We start from the raw sequence: 16,576 nt of genomic DNA, 5'->3' as shown, positions 1-16,576 counted from the left end.
TCCGTCCATTTCTGTACTCACCCCGAGTATTTCGTTGCCACAGATGTAGTGCAATTTAATGTCCACAGCAGAATGGACAGGACCTGTCATTATAACTGTCATTATAGACCTGTCAGTTTGACATCAGTGGTGGGTAAATTAATGGAAAGTATTCTTAGAGATAGTATTTATAATTATCTGGATAGACAGGATCTGATTAGGAGTAGCCAGCATGGATTTGTGCGTGGAAGGTCATGTTTGACAAACCTTATTGAATTTTTTGAAGTAGTTACGAGGAATGTTGACGAGGGTAAGGCAGTGGATGTAGTCTATATGGACTTCAGCAAGGCCTTTGACAAAGTTCCACATGGAAGGTTAGTTAAGAAGGTTCAGTCGTTAGGTATTAGTGCTGGAGTAATAAAATGGATTCAACAGTGGCTAGATGGGAGATGCCAGAGAGTAGTGGTGGATAATTGTTTATCGGGATGGAGGCCGGTGACTAGCGGGGTGCCTCAGGGATCTGTTTTGGGCCCAATGTTGTTTGTAATATACATAAATGATCTGGATGATGGGGTGGTAAATTGGATTAGTAAGTATGCTGATGATACTAAGGTAGGAGGTGTTGTGGATAATGAGGTGGGTTTTCAAAGCTTGCAGGGAGATTTATGCCGGTTAGAAGAATGGGCTGAACGTTGGCAGATGGAGTTTAATGCTGAGAAGTGTGAGGTTCTACATTTTGGCAGGAATAATCCAAATAGAACATACAGGGTAAATGGTAGGGCATTGAGGAATGCAGTGGAACAGAGAGATCTAGGAATAACAGTGCATAGTTCCCTGAAGGTGGAGTCTCATGTAGATAGGGTGGTGAAGAAGGCTTTTGGAACGCTGGCCTTTATAAATCAGAGCATTGAGTACAGAAGTTGGGATGTAATGTTAAAATTGTACAAGGCATTGGTAAGGCCAAATTTGGAATATTGTGTACAGTTCTGGTCACCGAATTATAGGAAAGATATCAATAAATTAGAGAGAGTGCAGAGACGATTTACTAGGATGTTACCAGGGTTTCAGCACTTAAGTTACAGAGAAAGGTTGAACAAGTTAGGTCTCTATTCATTGGAGCGTAGAAGGTTGAGGGGGGATTTGATCGAGGTATTTAAAATGTTGAGAGGGATAGATAGAGTTGACGTGAATAGGCTGTTTCCATTGAGAGTAGGGGAGATTCAAACGAGAGGACATGATTTGAGAGTTAGGGGGCAAAAGTTTAAGGGAAACACGAGGGGGTATTTCTTTACTCAGAGAGTGATAGCTGTGTGGAATGAGCTTCCTGTAGAAGTAGTAGAGGCCAGATCAGTTGTGTCATTTAAGGTAAAATTGGATAGGTATATGGATAGGAAAGGAGTGGAGGGTTATGGGCTGAGTGCGGGTAGGTGGGACTAGGTGAGATTAAGAGTTCGGCACGGACTAGGAGGGCCGGAATGGCCTGTTTCCGTGCTGTGATTGTTATATGGTTATATATGGAGAGCCGGCTGGCTAGGGCTTGCTTTTTTCCTGGCACAGACTCCTGCCCGCTTGCCTCGCTTCCGCTTCCTCACACACCGCTTACGACATCCCCAACTTTGGCCACCGGCACCAGGCGACTCCGAGGACTGCAGGCCCAATTCCCACAGCAAGCCGAGGTCACGCAATCTAACCAGCAAATTTTCATGAAGGTTTGTTTTTGGGCGATCTCTGTATTGTAGCAGTATCTAGCGATTCATTCCATTCAGAACTCTACAAACTTATTAACTTCTCTTATTCCCAATAGAGATATTGAAATTCAAATCAACAAATCTGAAAGAATAAAGTATTTCTCCAGCACAGATTCTGAGCAATTAAAAAAACAGGTTCAAACTGATTATAATCCTGATCAGCTAAACATGAAGCCCCAGGGAGTGGCGGCAAATATAGTGCCATACTAGATCTAGTATTAGGTAATGAACTGGGTCAGGTGACAGATCTGTCAGTGAGTGAGCATCTGGGGGACAGTGATCACCGCTCCCTGGCCTTTAGCATTATCATGGAAAAGGATAGAATCAGAGAGGACAGGAAAATTTTTAATTGGGGAAGGGCAAATTATGAGGCTATAAGGCAAGAACTTGCGGGTGTGAATTGGGATGATGTTTTTGCAGGGAAATGTACTATGGACATGTGGTCAATGTTTAAGGATCTCTTGCAGGATGTTAGGGATAAATTTGTCCTGGTGAGGAAGATAAAGAATGGTAGGGTGAAGGAAGCATGGGTGACAAGTGAGGTGGAAAATCTAGTCAGGTGGAAGAAGGCAGCATACATGAGGTTTAGGAAGCAAGGATCAGTTGGGTCTATTGAGGAATATAGGGTAGCAAGAAAGGAGCTTAAGAAGGGGCTGAGAAGAGCAAGAAGGGGGCATGAGAAGGCCTTGGCGAGTAGGGTAAAGGAAAACCCCAAGGCATTCTTCAATTATGTGAAGAACAAAAGGATGACAGGAGTGAAGGTAGGACCGATTAGAGATAAAAGTGGGAAGATGTGCCTTTTAAAAGTGGGAGGCTGTGGAAGTGAGCAAGGTCCTCAATGAATACTTCTCTTCGGTATTCACCAATGAGAGGGAACTTGATGACAGTGAGGACAATATGAGTGAGATTGATGTTCTGAAGCATGTTGATATTAAGGGAGAGGAGGTGTTGGAGTTGCTAAGATACATTAGGACAGATAAGTCCCCGGGGCCTGACGGAATATTCCCCAGGCTGCTCCACGAGGTGAGGGAAGAGATTGCTGAGCCTCTGGCTAGGATCTTTGTCCTTGTTGTCCATGGGAATGGTACCGGAGGATTGGAGGGAGGTGAATGTTGTCCCCTTGTTCAAAAAAGGTAGTAGGGATAGTCCAGGTAATTATAGACCAATGAGCCTTACATCTGTGGTGGGAAAGCTGTTGGAAAAGATTCTTAGAGATAGAATCTTTGGGCATTTAGAGAATCATGGTCTGATCAGGGACAGTCAGCATGGCTTTGTGAAAGGCAGATCGTGTCTAACAAGCCTGATAAGAGTTCTTTGAGGTGACCAAGCATATAGATGAGGGTAATGTAGTGGATGTGATCTACATGGATTTTAGTAAGGCATTTGACAAGGTTCCACATGGTAGGCTTATTCAGAAAGTCAGAAGGCATGGGATCCAGGGAAGTTTGGCCAGGTGGATTCAGAATTGGCTTGCCTGCAGAAGGCAAAGGGTCGTGGTGGAGGGAGTACATTCAGATTGGAGGGTTGTGACTAGTGGTGTCCCACAAGGATCTGTTCCAGGACCTCTACTTTTTGTGATTTTTATTAACGACCTGGATGTGGGGGTAGAAGGGTGGGTTGACAGATTTGCAAACGACACAAAGATTGGTGGTGTTGTAGATAGTGTAGAGGATTGTCGAAGATTGCAGAGAGACATTGATGTGATGCAGAAGTGGGCTGAGAAGTGGCAGATGGAGTTCAACCCAGAGAAGTGTGAAGTGGTACACTTTGGAAGGACAAACTCCAAGGCAGAGTACAAAGTAAATGACAGGATACTTGGTAGTGTGGAGGAGCAGAGGGATCTGGGGTACATGTCCACAGATCCCTGAAAGTTGCCTCAAAGGTAGATAGGGTAGTTAAGAAAGCTTATGGGGTGTTAGCTTTCATAAGTCGAGGGATAGAGTTTAAGAGACGTGATGTAATGATGCAGCTCTAAAAAACTCTGGTTAGGCCACACTTGGAGTACTGTGTCCAGTTCTGGTCGCCTCACTATAGGAAGGATGTGGAAGCATTGGAAAGGGTACAGAGGAGATTTACCAGGATGCTGCCTGGTTTAGAGAGTATGGATTATGATCAAAGATTAAGGGAGCTAGGGTTTTACTCTTTGGAGAGAAGGAGGATGAGAGGAGACATGATAGAGGTGTACAAGATATTAAGAGGAATAGATAGAGTGGATAGCCAGCACCTCTTCCCCAGGGCACCACTGCTCAGTACAAGAGGACATGGCTTTAAGGTAGGGAGGGAAGTTCAAGGGGGATATTAGAGGAAGGTTTTTTACTCAGAGAGTTGTTGGTGCATGGAATGCACTGCCTGAGACAGTGGTGGAGGCCGATACACTAGTGAAGTTTAAGAGACTACTAGACAGGTATATGGAGGAATTTAAGGTGGGGGGTTATATGGGAGGCAGAGTTTGAGGGTCTGCACAACATTGTGGGCCCAAGGACCTGTAATGTGCTGTACTATTCTATGTTCTATAACCTTTGAATTAATACTTCAGTCGATCTACAGATTGTTCAAACAGTTGATGCCAACAGGAAAATAAGGTACTACGATTGTAGGAAATCTGAAATAACTATTGCTCTGATGAAAAGGCCTTTACGAGAAATAGTAATCTTTGCACCTATCTCAAATACTGACTTATCTGTTGAGCAATTCCAGTCCTATCTGCATTTGTTGCTGTTTGTCGATCACCTGGAATCTCTGTGGTTTGGGACTCATTTCCCACGAAAACACTCCAGTAACATGCCCTAGAATATTTTACAACATTAAAATCACTCTACATGGAGTACTGCTATAAGAAAGCAGCATTTATCATCAAGGACCTATCCAGGCCATGCTCTCTTCTCACTGCTGCCATCAGGAAAGAGATACAGGAGTCTTAGGCCCCACACCACCAGTTCAGGATCAGTTATTACCCTTCAACCATCAGACTCCTAAACCAGCGTGAATCACTTCATTCACCTCAGCAATGAACTGCTTCCACAACCAAGTTGAAGTCCTCAACTTCTGAGGACTCTACAACTCATGTTCTCAGTATGAGTTATTTATTATTATTATTTGTGTCTTTTGCTTTTGCAGTTTTTTTTCTTTAGCACATTAGTTGCTTCTCAATCTTTGCGTAGTTTTTCATTGATTCTATTGTATTTCTTTATTCTACTGTGAATGCTGCAAAAATGAATCTCAGTGTAGTTTATACGTACTTTGATAATAAATTTACTCTGAACTATAACAATGAGAGCTTCTTGTCCATGCTGGTGTGCAGTTGATTTGAGGAGAGGGAAATGGAGTTTAACATTTCCTAATTTGACAGAAGTGGACAGAAATCTGAACTGTGAGACACTGGCTTAAGCCAGCTCGAGCTTGATCTGGGAAATATACAGAGACTTGGGCTGAACGCAAGTGACCAAAACCAAAGAGGTGTTCTAAATCCATCAAACAGATTGGTCCATTGAAAATAATTTCTTTCCCCCTACTAACTTATCCAACCCACTGAAAGGTACAATCTTTTCCCAGTTTCCAACTCCATAATTTATAAAGGTCAGAGCAGGAATTAAATTCTAAGAATAGTAAGATACAAGTTACCAAGACTGTTAGTTGGAAATCTGTGTACGGCTGTCTATTACCTACACCCATTTTGTTTAAAGAGTGAAGTTCACCGAGTTTAGAATTGAGTGTTGCAGACTCAGATCATTCCTATCAATCAAATAAAGTAACCCTGACCCACTTTTATGATTAACAAAATACTTAATCACGTAAATTTCCTTTCCAAACTTTTTCAAGAGAATTCAAGACAGTATAACTGAAGTCCTATAGAAATTCTTCCTTCCCTTAATATCAAGTTGTTTACATGCCCTCCTGATGCTGCACATCAGTGTGGCTGAGGGATTGGAGTAGAGTTCAGGGATTCAGATCTCTGGATCATTGGGACCTCTTTTGGGGCAGGTGTGATCTGTACAAAAAGGACAGGTTGCATTTAAATCCCAGGGGGACCAATATCCTGGCGAGGAGGTTTACTAAGACGATTGGGAAGAGTTTAAACTAGAATGGCTGGGGGATGGGAACTGAACTGACACGATGGAGGAAAAGGCGGTTTGCTCACAAATAGAGAAATCTTGTAGACAGTGTGAGAAGGAAGGTAGGCAGGTGATAAAGAAGGGATACGCTCAGACTGATGGTTTGAGATGTGTCTATTTTAATGCAAGGAATATCATGAATAAAGCAAACAAGCTTAGATCATGGATCATTACTTGGAATTATTATGTTGTGGCCATTACAGAGATTTGGACGGCTCAGGGCAGAATGGTTACTTCAAGTGCCAGGCTTTAGATGTTTCAGAAAGGATAGGAAGGGAGGCAAAAGAGGTGGAGGCATGGCATTGTTGATCAGAGATAGCATCACAGCTGCAGAAAAGGAGGATGTCATGAAGGGATTGTCTACCGAGTCTCTGAGGGTGGAAGTTATGAACAGGAAGGGGTCAATAACTCTACTAGGCACTTTTTTTTTTATACAGACCACCCAATAGTAACAGGGACATTGAGGAGCAGATAGGGAGACAGACTCTGGAAAGGTGTAATAATAACAGGGCTGTCATGATGGGAGATTTTAATTTCCCAAATATTAATTGGCATCTCCCTAGAGCAAGGGGTTTAGATGGTGTGGAGTTTGTTAGGTGTGTTCAGGAAGGTTTCTTGACACAATATGTAGATAAGCCGACAAAAGGAGAGGCTATACTTGATCTGGTATTTGGAAATCAACCTGGTCAGGTATCAGATCTCTCAGTGGGAGAGCATTTTGGAGATAGTGATCACAACTCTATCTCCTTTACCAGAGCATTGGAGAGGGATAGGAACAGACAAGTTGGGAAAGCATTTAATTGGAGTAAGGGGAAATATGAAGGTATCAGGCAGGAACTTGGAAGCATAAATTCAGAACAGATGTTCTCAGGGAAATGTACGGCAGAAATGTGGCAAATGTTCAGGGGATATTTGCGTGGAGTTCTGCACAGGTACGTTCCAATGAGACAGGGAAAGGGTGGTAGGGTACAGGAACTGTGGTGTACAAAGGCTGTTGTAAATCTAATCAAGAAGAAAAGAAAAGCTCAACAGCAGTTCAAAAAATTAGGTAATGATAGAGATCTCGAAGATTAAGGCTAGCAGGAAGCAGCAAAAGAAGGAAATTAGGAAAGCTAGAAGGGGCCATGAGAAGCATTTGGTGGACAGGATTAGGGAAAACCCCAGGGCATTCTACAAGTATGTGAAGAGCAAGTGGGTAAGACAAGAGAATAGGACCAATCAAGTGAGACAGTGGAAAACTGTGTATGGAACCGGAGGAGATAGCAGAGGTACTTCATGAATACTTTGCTTCAGTATTCACTACATTAAAGGATCTTGGCAATTGTAGGGATAACATACAGCAGACTGAAAAGCATGAGCATTTGGATATTAAGAAAGAGGATGCGCTGGAGCTTTTGGAAAGCATCAAGTTGGATAAGTCACCAGGACCGGACAAGATGTACCCCAGGCTACTGTGGGAGGTGAGGGTGGAGATTGCTGAGCCTCTGGCAATGATGCGGGAGAGGTTCCGGAAGATTGGAGGGTTGCGGATGTTGTTCCCTTATTCAAGAAAGGGAGAAGAGATAGCCCAGGAATTTATAGACCAGTGAGTCTTACTTCAGTGTTAGCAAGTTGATGGAAAAGATCCTGAGAGGCAGGATTTATGAACATTTGGAGATGTATAATATGATTAGGAATAGTCAGCATGGCTTTGTCAAAGGCAGATTGTGCTTTACAAACCGGATTGTATTTTTTGAGGATGTGATGAAACATTTTGATGAAGGTAGGGCAGTAGATGTAGTGTATATGGATTTCAGCAAAGCATTTGATAAGGTACCCCATGCAAGGCTTATTGAGAAAGTAAGGAGGCATGGGATCCAAGGAGACATTGCTTTGTGGATCCAGATTTGGCTTGCCCACAGAAGGTAAAGAGTGGATGTAGATGGGTCATATTCTACATGGAGGTCGGTGACCAGTGGTTTGCCTCAGAGATCTCTTCTGGGACCCCTACTCTTAGTGATTTTTATAAATGACCTGGATGAGGAAGTGGAGGGTTGGGTTAGAAAATTTGCTGATGACAAAGGTTGGAGGTGCTGTGGATAGTGTGGAGGGCTGTCAGAGGATACAGTGGGACATTGATAGGATGCAAAACTGGGCTGAAAAATGACAGATGGAGTTCAACCCAGATAAGTGTGAGATGGTACATTTTGGTAGGTCAAATAGGATGGCAGAATATAGTATTAATGGTAAGACTCTTGGTAGTGTGCAGGATCAGAGGGATCTTGGAGTCCGAGTCCATAGGACACTCAAAGCAGCTGCGCAGGTTGACTCTGTGGTTAAGAAGGCATACGGTGCATTGGCCTTCATCAATCATGGGATTGAGTTTAGGAGCCGAGAGGTAATGTTGCAGCTATATAGGACCCTGGTCAGATCCCACTTGGAGTACTGTGCTCATTTCCGGTCGCCTCACTACAGGAAGGATGTGGAAACCATAAAAAGGGTGCAGAGGAGATTTACAAAGATGTTACCTGGCTTGGAGAGCATGCCTTATGAAAATACGTTCAGTGAACTCAGCATTATCTCCTTGGAGTGACGGAGGATGAGAGGTGACCTGATAGAGGTGTTTAAGATAATGAGAAGCATTAATCCTGTGGATAGTCAAGAGACTTTTTCCCAGGGCTGAAATGGCTAGCACCAGAGGGCACAGTTTTGAGGTGCTTGGAAGTAGGTACAGAGAAGATGTCAGGGGTAAGTTTTTTTACGTAGAGAGTGGTGAATGCATGGAATGGACTTTTGGCGACAGTGGTGGAGGCAGATACGATAGGGTCTTTTAAGAGACTTCTGGATTGGTATATGGAGCTTAGAAAAATAGAGGGCTATGGGTAACCCTAGGTAAATTCTAAGGTAAAGACATGTGCGGCACAACTTTGTGGGCCAAAGGGCCTGAATTGTGCTATAGACCTTCTATGTTTTTATCATGGGCCAAGTACAGCACCAACTGGGGTGCCATCTTCACTGTTCTTACATCATCAGTGAATTTTCACTAGAGCCTTTATAAATCTGTCCTTGTTGTCTTCACAGGAATGATAAGATGTGCAATGTATCAATTATAATTTGCCTTCCTGAAATATATTTATGCATACATTTTAAAGTAAAACAAAGGTGTTGGATATTTATCCAATGAAGATATTGTTATTCCTCACTTCAGATCTACTTTCCACAGACCCCTGCCTGACAGTTCCCAATTGTGTACTGCCCATTTCTGTTTTTGACACAAGATTCATGACAGGATTGCCCTGGTGGTCCCACTTACTTCCACCTGCTCCTGCCCAAAGGTTCTCAACCCAGAGTATCAACTGACCATTTCCCTCCACAGATACACTGAGTTCCTCTGGCAGCTCATTATTTATGCTCCAGATTCCAGCATCTGACCATTTCCCTCCATAGATGCTGCTTGACACACTGTGTTCCCCCACTAGCTCATTATTTATGCTCCAGATTCCAGCATCTGCTGTCTCTTGTAACTCCAAGATATTACTACAGGATACAGATATTCCTGGTAGGGCCAGCATTCAATGTTCATCCATCGTTGTTCTTGAAATATATTTGGTGAGCTGCCCGAGTGCTAAATTGTCACAAACTGTTAATCTCAATATCTTCTCCAAAGATTGTCACCTATACTGTGGCGAAGAGGCTTGTGAGGTCCTGATATCCTGAGAGTAATGCCATCTGGAGCTTAGCTCCTGGTAGGGTCATCCATGGTGGTAAAGTCAAGAGGGAGATTCCAGACAACCAGCCATTCAACCAAGACCTCAGTGGTGAAGCTGGCGGAAGATGATGGCACATCACCACAGCAGTGAAAGCGGAGCAATCCCTCTCAATCCCATTCTCCTCGTAAACTTTGACATCCAAACTAATCAACAAACTATCAATCTCCACTTTAAATATACCCAATAACTTGGCCTATACTGCCGTCTGTGGCAATGAATTCCACAGAGCACTGCTGTCTAACTAATGAAATTCCTCCCCAACTCTGTTCTATCGGGAAATCTTTTATTTGTATTTTGAGAAGGCCTTTGCCACACATAAGGCTGCTTAACAAGATAACGTGCTTATACTATCAGGCTATGCCCTCTGGTTTTAGACTCACCCACTATAGGAAACATCCTCTCCACATCTACTCTAGCTAGCCCTTTCAATATTCAATAGGTTTCAATGAGATCTTCTTTATCCCTCTAAACTCCAGTGTGTACAGGCCCAGAGCCATAAAAGGTTTCTCATTTGATATACCTTTCATTCCTAGAATCATTTCCATGAACCTCTTCTGGACCCTCTCCAATGCCAGCATATCTTTTCTTCAATAAAGGACCCAAAACCCCTTGCAAATACTCCAAGTGCAGTCTGACCAATACGTTATAAAGCCTCAGCATCATATGCTTGCTTTTATATTCTAGTCCTCTTGAAATGAATGTTATCATTCCATTTACTTTCCTTACCACCAACTCAACCTGCAAATTAACCTTTAGAATGCAAGAACATAAGAAATAGGAGCAGGAGTAGGCCATCCGGCCCATCGAGCCTGCCCCACCATTCAATAAGATCATGGCTGATCTGTCCATAAACAGCTCCATCTACCTGCCTTTTCTCCACAACCCTTAATTCCCTTACTATGTAAAAACCTATCTAACTGTTTCTTAAATATATTTAGTGAAGAAGCCTCTCCTGCTTCCCTGGGCAGAAAATTTCACATATTCACCCCTCTCTGGGAAAAACAGTTTCTCCTCATCTCTGTCCTAAATCTTCTCTCCTGAATCTTGAGGCAATATCCCCTAGTTCTAGTCTCACCTACCAATGGAAACAACTTTCCTACTTCTATCTTATCTACCCATTTCAAAATGTTGTATGTTTCTATAAGATCCCCTCTCATTCTTCTGAACTCTAGAGAGTATAGTCCCAGGTGACTCAATCTCTCTTCAGAGGTTAACCCCTTCATCCCTGGAATCAACCTGGTTTTAGGGAATCCTGCACAAAGATTCCCAAGTCCCTCTCTGACTCCCAAATCAGCCAACCAGAAAAGGCAACTCTTTGCTTCCTGCCAGTCAGCCAATCTTCTGTTCATGCTAGTACCTTATTTAACAGCTTCATGTGCGGTACCTTGTCAAAGGCCTTCTGAAAATCCAAATATGCAACATCCACTGACTTTCCTTTATCTATCCCCTCTGCTATTTCCCCAAAGAATTCCAAAAGATTTGTCAGGCAAGATTTCTCCTTGAAACCATCCTGATTTTGGCCTATTTATCATGTGCCTCCAAGTACCCTGAAAACTCATCCTTAATAATGGACTCCAACATCTTCCCACCCACTTTAGTCAGGTTAACTGGTCAATAATTTCCTTTTCTCTGTCTCCCTCCCATCTTAAAGAATGGAGTGGCACTTAATAAGCTAGTTATTCTTGAAAGATCAGTATTAATGCCTCTCTTCAGCTACCTCTTCCACACCATTGGGGTGTAGACCATCTGGTCCAGGTGATATATCTACTTTCAGACCTTTCAGTTTCCCCAGCACCTTCTCCCTAGTAATGGCAACTTTACTCACTTCTGCCCCGACACTCTCGAACTTCCAGTATATTGTGAGTGACTTCCGCAGTGAAGACTGATGCAAAATAATTCTTAAGTTCATCCACTATTTCCCACTAATACCTTTCCAGTGATCTGACATCCATTCTCGCCTCTCCTTTACTCTTTATACAAAAGAAAAAAAGCTTTTGGTATCTTCTTTGATATTACTGGCTAACTTATTTTTATCTTTTCTCTCCAGTTTTGTTGTAATTGCCTCCTTGATTCAGAGGCAATTAAAGTAGGACAATAAATGCTCAATCTAGGGGATAGGCAATAAATGCTGGCACCACCTCGGTCCAGGGAAATGTGCATACTGACATAGTGTGTAAGAAGTATAAATAAAAAGGCAGAGAAGCTGCAGTTAGCTGTCATTGCGAACAGTACATGCCACATATTATTGCAGACATCTGAGTGAAACCGCTTTTTTTTCTAGAAAAATAAACATTTCCAGTTTTTTTGGTTTCACCATTAGGTATTAGACCTAATACAAGATCTGTTCAAACCAACAAGTGAGGTTGGAATGTGATTTCTAGATAAGAAGGAACTGTTTCTATCATTGTTATTTCATTTCTTTTATTCCACCAACCTGCACAATGCAAAGAGTGGTTCATCTAAAATGATTTGCCAGGACTAAGGGAAAAACCCTGCTCTTCTTCAATGACATGATGGGATCCTTCTTATCCATTTAATATGGAAAGGCTCCAACTTAATGTCTTTTCTCCCCACAAGCAATACAGTAGAATCAATGCAATTCATGCTCCTTCTGAAGAGAAATCTCAGCCCACCTCTGTAGAAACACAAACCCTACAAATGTAGCTTTAAATTTTGGGTGAAGGTATAAAAGAGGTGATATTAGATCAACAAGTGCAGCAATTTACATATCTGTAATATCTTTAGCCATGCCATTTCATCCAAAATTTTGAGCATCTAAGATTTTCAATGTAACTACCAAATAAATTTTTTTCAAGGCACAATATGGAAATATGGTCAACGATGACCAAATGCTTGGTCAAAGGTTGATACTTTCATGATGGAATTGAATTGATTTTTGGATTTAATTGAATTGACTTTATTTCTTACATTCTTCACATACATGTACATTTGCAATCATAGTAATTTATAATAATTTATAATAAATGAAAAGTCAATGTAAAATAGAAATACACTCAATCAGCATGAGTTAATCAGTCTGATGGCCTGGTGGAAGAAGCTGTCCCGGAGCCTGATGGTCCTGGCTTTTATGCTGTGGTGTCGCTTCCCAGATGTTAGCAGCTGGAATAGATTGTGGTTGGGATGGCTTGGGTCCCCAATGATCCTTCAGGCCCTTTTCTCACACCTAAATGTCCTGTATCATGGAGATGCGCTGGGCTGTCCGTATCACTCTCTGCGGAATCCTGCGATTAAGGAAGGTACAGTTCCCATACCGGGCAGTGATGCAGCCAGTCAGGATGCTCTCAATTGTGCCCCTGTGGAAAGTTCTTAGAATTTGGGGGCTCATACCAAACTTTCTCAAACGTCTGAGGTGAAAGAGGCACTGTTGTGCCTTTTTCACTACACAGCTGATCTGCACAGACCACGTGAGGTCCTCGGTGATGTGGATGCTGAGGAACTTAAAGCTGTTTACCCTGTCAACCCCAGATCCATTGATGTCAATAGGGGTTTGCCTGTCTCCATTCTTCTTGTAATCCTCAACGAGCTCTTTTGTTTTTGCAACTTTGAGAGAGAGATTGTTTTCTTGACACCACTGTGTCACAGAGAGATGACTTCTTCCCTGTAAGCCACCTCATTATTGGTTGAGATTAGATCAATCAATGTAGTGTCCTTGGCAAATCTAATTAACAGATTAGAGCTGTGGGTGGCGACACAATCATGGGTAGACAAGGAGTAAACTTAGCACATAGCCTGAAGGGCTCCTGTTTAGAGTTTTGGGCTCCTCATCTAAGAAAAAATGTACTGGCATTGAAGAGGGCTCACAGGAGGTTCACAATGATGATTCGGGAAATGATAGGGTTAACACATGAGGAACGCTTGATAGCTCTGGGCCTGTACTCATTGGGATTCAGAAGGATGAGGCCAGGTTGTTGGGTGTATTTAAGGCGGAGATTGATAGGTTCTTGATTGACCACAGCACCAAAGGTTATGGGGAGAAGGCCTAGGAGTAGGGCTGAGGAGAAAAAAAAGGATCAGTCGTGATTGAATTGTGGAAAAGACTCGATGGGCCAAATGGCCTAATTCCGCTCCTATATCTTGTGGGCTTATGGTCTCAGATATAATTCCAGAATTTAGAATTTTTGACGGACGTAGTATAACTACCAATCTGAAACAATCCAAATAGGATACTGACAAATTTAATATCGCTGAGATGTTAAGAGGGCCAAGGACATATTAGGATTTGAAACAAAGGACAAGAATGTTAACATCAAGTTTCATAGAACACTACAGCACAGTACAGGCCTTTCAACCTTCTATGTTGTGCTGACCCATATAATCCTTAAAAAAAAGTGCTAAACCCACACTACCCCATAACCCTCCATTTTTCTTTCATCCATGTGCCTGTCCAAGAGGCTCTTAAATACCCCTAATGTTTTACCCTCCACCACCATCCCTGGCAAGTCAATCCAGGCACTCACAACCCTCTGTGTAGAAAAACTTACCCCTGATGTCTCCCCTAAACTTCCCTCCCTTATTTTTTGTACATATGTCCTCTGGTGTTTGCTACTGGTGCCCTGGGAAACAGGTACTGACTATCCACCCTATCTATGTCTCTCACAATCTTGTAGACCTCTATCAAGTCCCCTCTCATTCTTCTACGTTCCAAAGAGAAAAGTCCCAGCTCTGCTAACCTTGCTTCATATGACTTGTTCTCCAATCCAGGCAACATCCTAGTAAGTCTCCTCTGCACCCTCTCCATAGCTTCCACATCCTTCCTATAATGAGGTGACCAGAATTGAACACAATACTCTAAGTGCGGTCTCACCAGAGATTTGTAGAGTTGCAACATGACCTCTCTACTCTTGAACTCAAGGTTCAGTAAGCCATTACATTTCTATTCTGAGTTTCACTCCATTTCAATGATCATCTGGAATGGTGCATTATGTACAAGTGAGCTGACTCCACTTCATCTTACTATTTTCCCCAAGTCTTAACACAGAAACAAGAGTGCTACTGTAGCAGAACACTATTACAGCTCAGGGTGTTCAATTCTGGCGACCTCTGTACGTTCTCCCTGTGACACCTCAAGTTTTCTCCAATTGCTCTGGTTTTCTCCCGCAGTCCAAAGATCTACCAGTCAGTTGGTTAATTAGTCATTATAACTTGTCCTGTAATTAGGCTAGTGTTAAATAGGTGGGTTGCTGGGAAGCATGACTTGTTGGGCTGTATCTCTAAATAAATAAAACAAAAGTGCTACTCAACTAGCCCCTGCTAAAAAAAAAATGCACATTGGCTGAATTTTAGACCCTACACTGCAACTTTCTATAAAATTATCAAATCTATGATGTTGCCAGTTTTAGGCAAAGATATCCAAGAACCTATAAAGATTTCCCAGACTAGTACCAGGAAGAAAATCAGACCATCTTGCGGGCTGCTCCAATATATAAAAATGTACAATGCTAAACTGAGCTATACCACTAAACTATAAACAATACATTGAATAAAGGAATACTGCACTACACGCATTTGCCTTAGCAGATTTCCATGGAAATGTTACAACTCCACGCGTCTACAACACAGAAAGTACAAAAATAAATCTTAATGCTTTTTTCCGATAGATGTAATTTACAAAGTAACATATTCATTGAATGTAGCATATTAATATGCACCGTCGAAGAACCAATCAAATTCACAATAACATTACGACGGTTTCCATTTATAAATGTATATGACTCAGGATGCAATAATTGGATTATCATGCTTACCTGACACTTCCTATATACTCCCTCTTCTTGATGACCTGCACATTTGAAAACCTCTTGGGAGTGGGAGGGGGAGGGGCGTAATAAGTGGTAGGAAATTTAATACAAATAATACACTGCAAAACAACAAAATGCAACTGTTCTTTGAACATGCTATTGGTATTAATGCTGCCGTTATTCAAATTGTTTGAAGAGTGCACAAAACACAAAGACACAACCACATCCCAGTCCACTGTACAGAGCCACAACAAACACTTCACCACCTCGCAAAGGGCAACATTGAAAACAGATCATAACATTCCGCGCCGTCCCGCCTATCTGAACCAAGCGCTGTCCGCTCCTCCTTCGCAATTGGTAGGCTGAACTGTCAGTTACAAGGCGCGGCAGCTCCGCTTTCTCTTCCAGAGTCAGTGTTCCGCCTACAGCGCTTCCGATTCGTGCTACGTCATGGAACATTCCGCTGGGCTCCTGCCTCTAGCTTCCACTTTTACCGCCCTGAATTTTTGTCTCCATTTGAGCTAAAGCTAAAGTGTAACTGCTTTAATATATCCCGTTAAAAATAATATTAAAAGAACATGCTTTTCACCAGAAATGTAAGGCAAGAATCAATAACAATGTGGCAGATTTAATAAAAGAGTCCAGCCAATTTTTTTTTGCCCACAGAAACTTTGTAGAAGGGGCAAGTAGACAGGGCCATCCACTATCCGGTCTTTGGGAGTGTTCCCATGTTGTCTTCATCAATCACTTTACAACACTCAAAACTGGAGTGGAAGCAATTCATTCTGTATCTGGAGGGACTAACATTTGACACCTCTTCCCTCTTTTGGAGTCATAAATTGAGCATGGAAGCAAACCTTTTAATACAACTATCCCTGCCCATTCACCTTTCCCCTTACCTGATCTCACCTATCACTTGATATTTGTACTTCTTTCTCCTCCCACCCTCCCCCCCCAACTTCTTATTCTGACTTCTGTAACCTTCCTTTCCGGTCCTGATAAGGATCTCATCCCAAAGCATCAGCTCCTCCATTGACACTGCCTGTTTGGTTGAGTTCCTCCAGTGTTCTTGTGTATACCTGAGTTACAGTATTTGTCTGCATTTGGCCCAGATCCCTCAAATACAGCATAGGAGCAGAATTAGGCCATTTGACACATCAAGTGTGCTCCATCCAATCATGGCTGATCATTTATTCCCCTCTCAATCTCATTCCCCAACCTCCTCCCTG

The 16,576-nt window shown here is 42.4% G+C and overlaps 1 long non-coding RNA gene across 1 annotated transcript in view; it reads right to left on the bottom strand.

Annotated features, from left to right (window-relative positions):
* The window catches only part of LOC140719574 (uncharacterized), a 44,556-nt gene extending 28,931 nt beyond the window's left edge, over positions 1-15,625 (bottom strand). The window contains exon 1 of the long non-coding RNA XR_012096951.1: positions 15,354-15,625. This is a non-coding gene — a long non-coding RNA (uncharacterized lncRNA). The remainder of the gene's footprint in view (positions 1-15,353) is intronic.
* Positions 15,626-16,576: the final 951 nt, after the last annotated feature.

The sequence above is a fragment of the Hemitrygon akajei genome, chromosome 32, assembly GCF_048418815.1.
Source record: "Hemitrygon akajei chromosome 32, sHemAka1.3, whole genome shotgun sequence".
Classification (NCBI taxonomy): domain Eukaryota; kingdom Metazoa; phylum Chordata; class Chondrichthyes; order Myliobatiformes; family Dasyatidae; genus Hemitrygon; species Hemitrygon akajei.
This window is presented reverse-complemented; position numbering and strand designations above follow the sequence as displayed.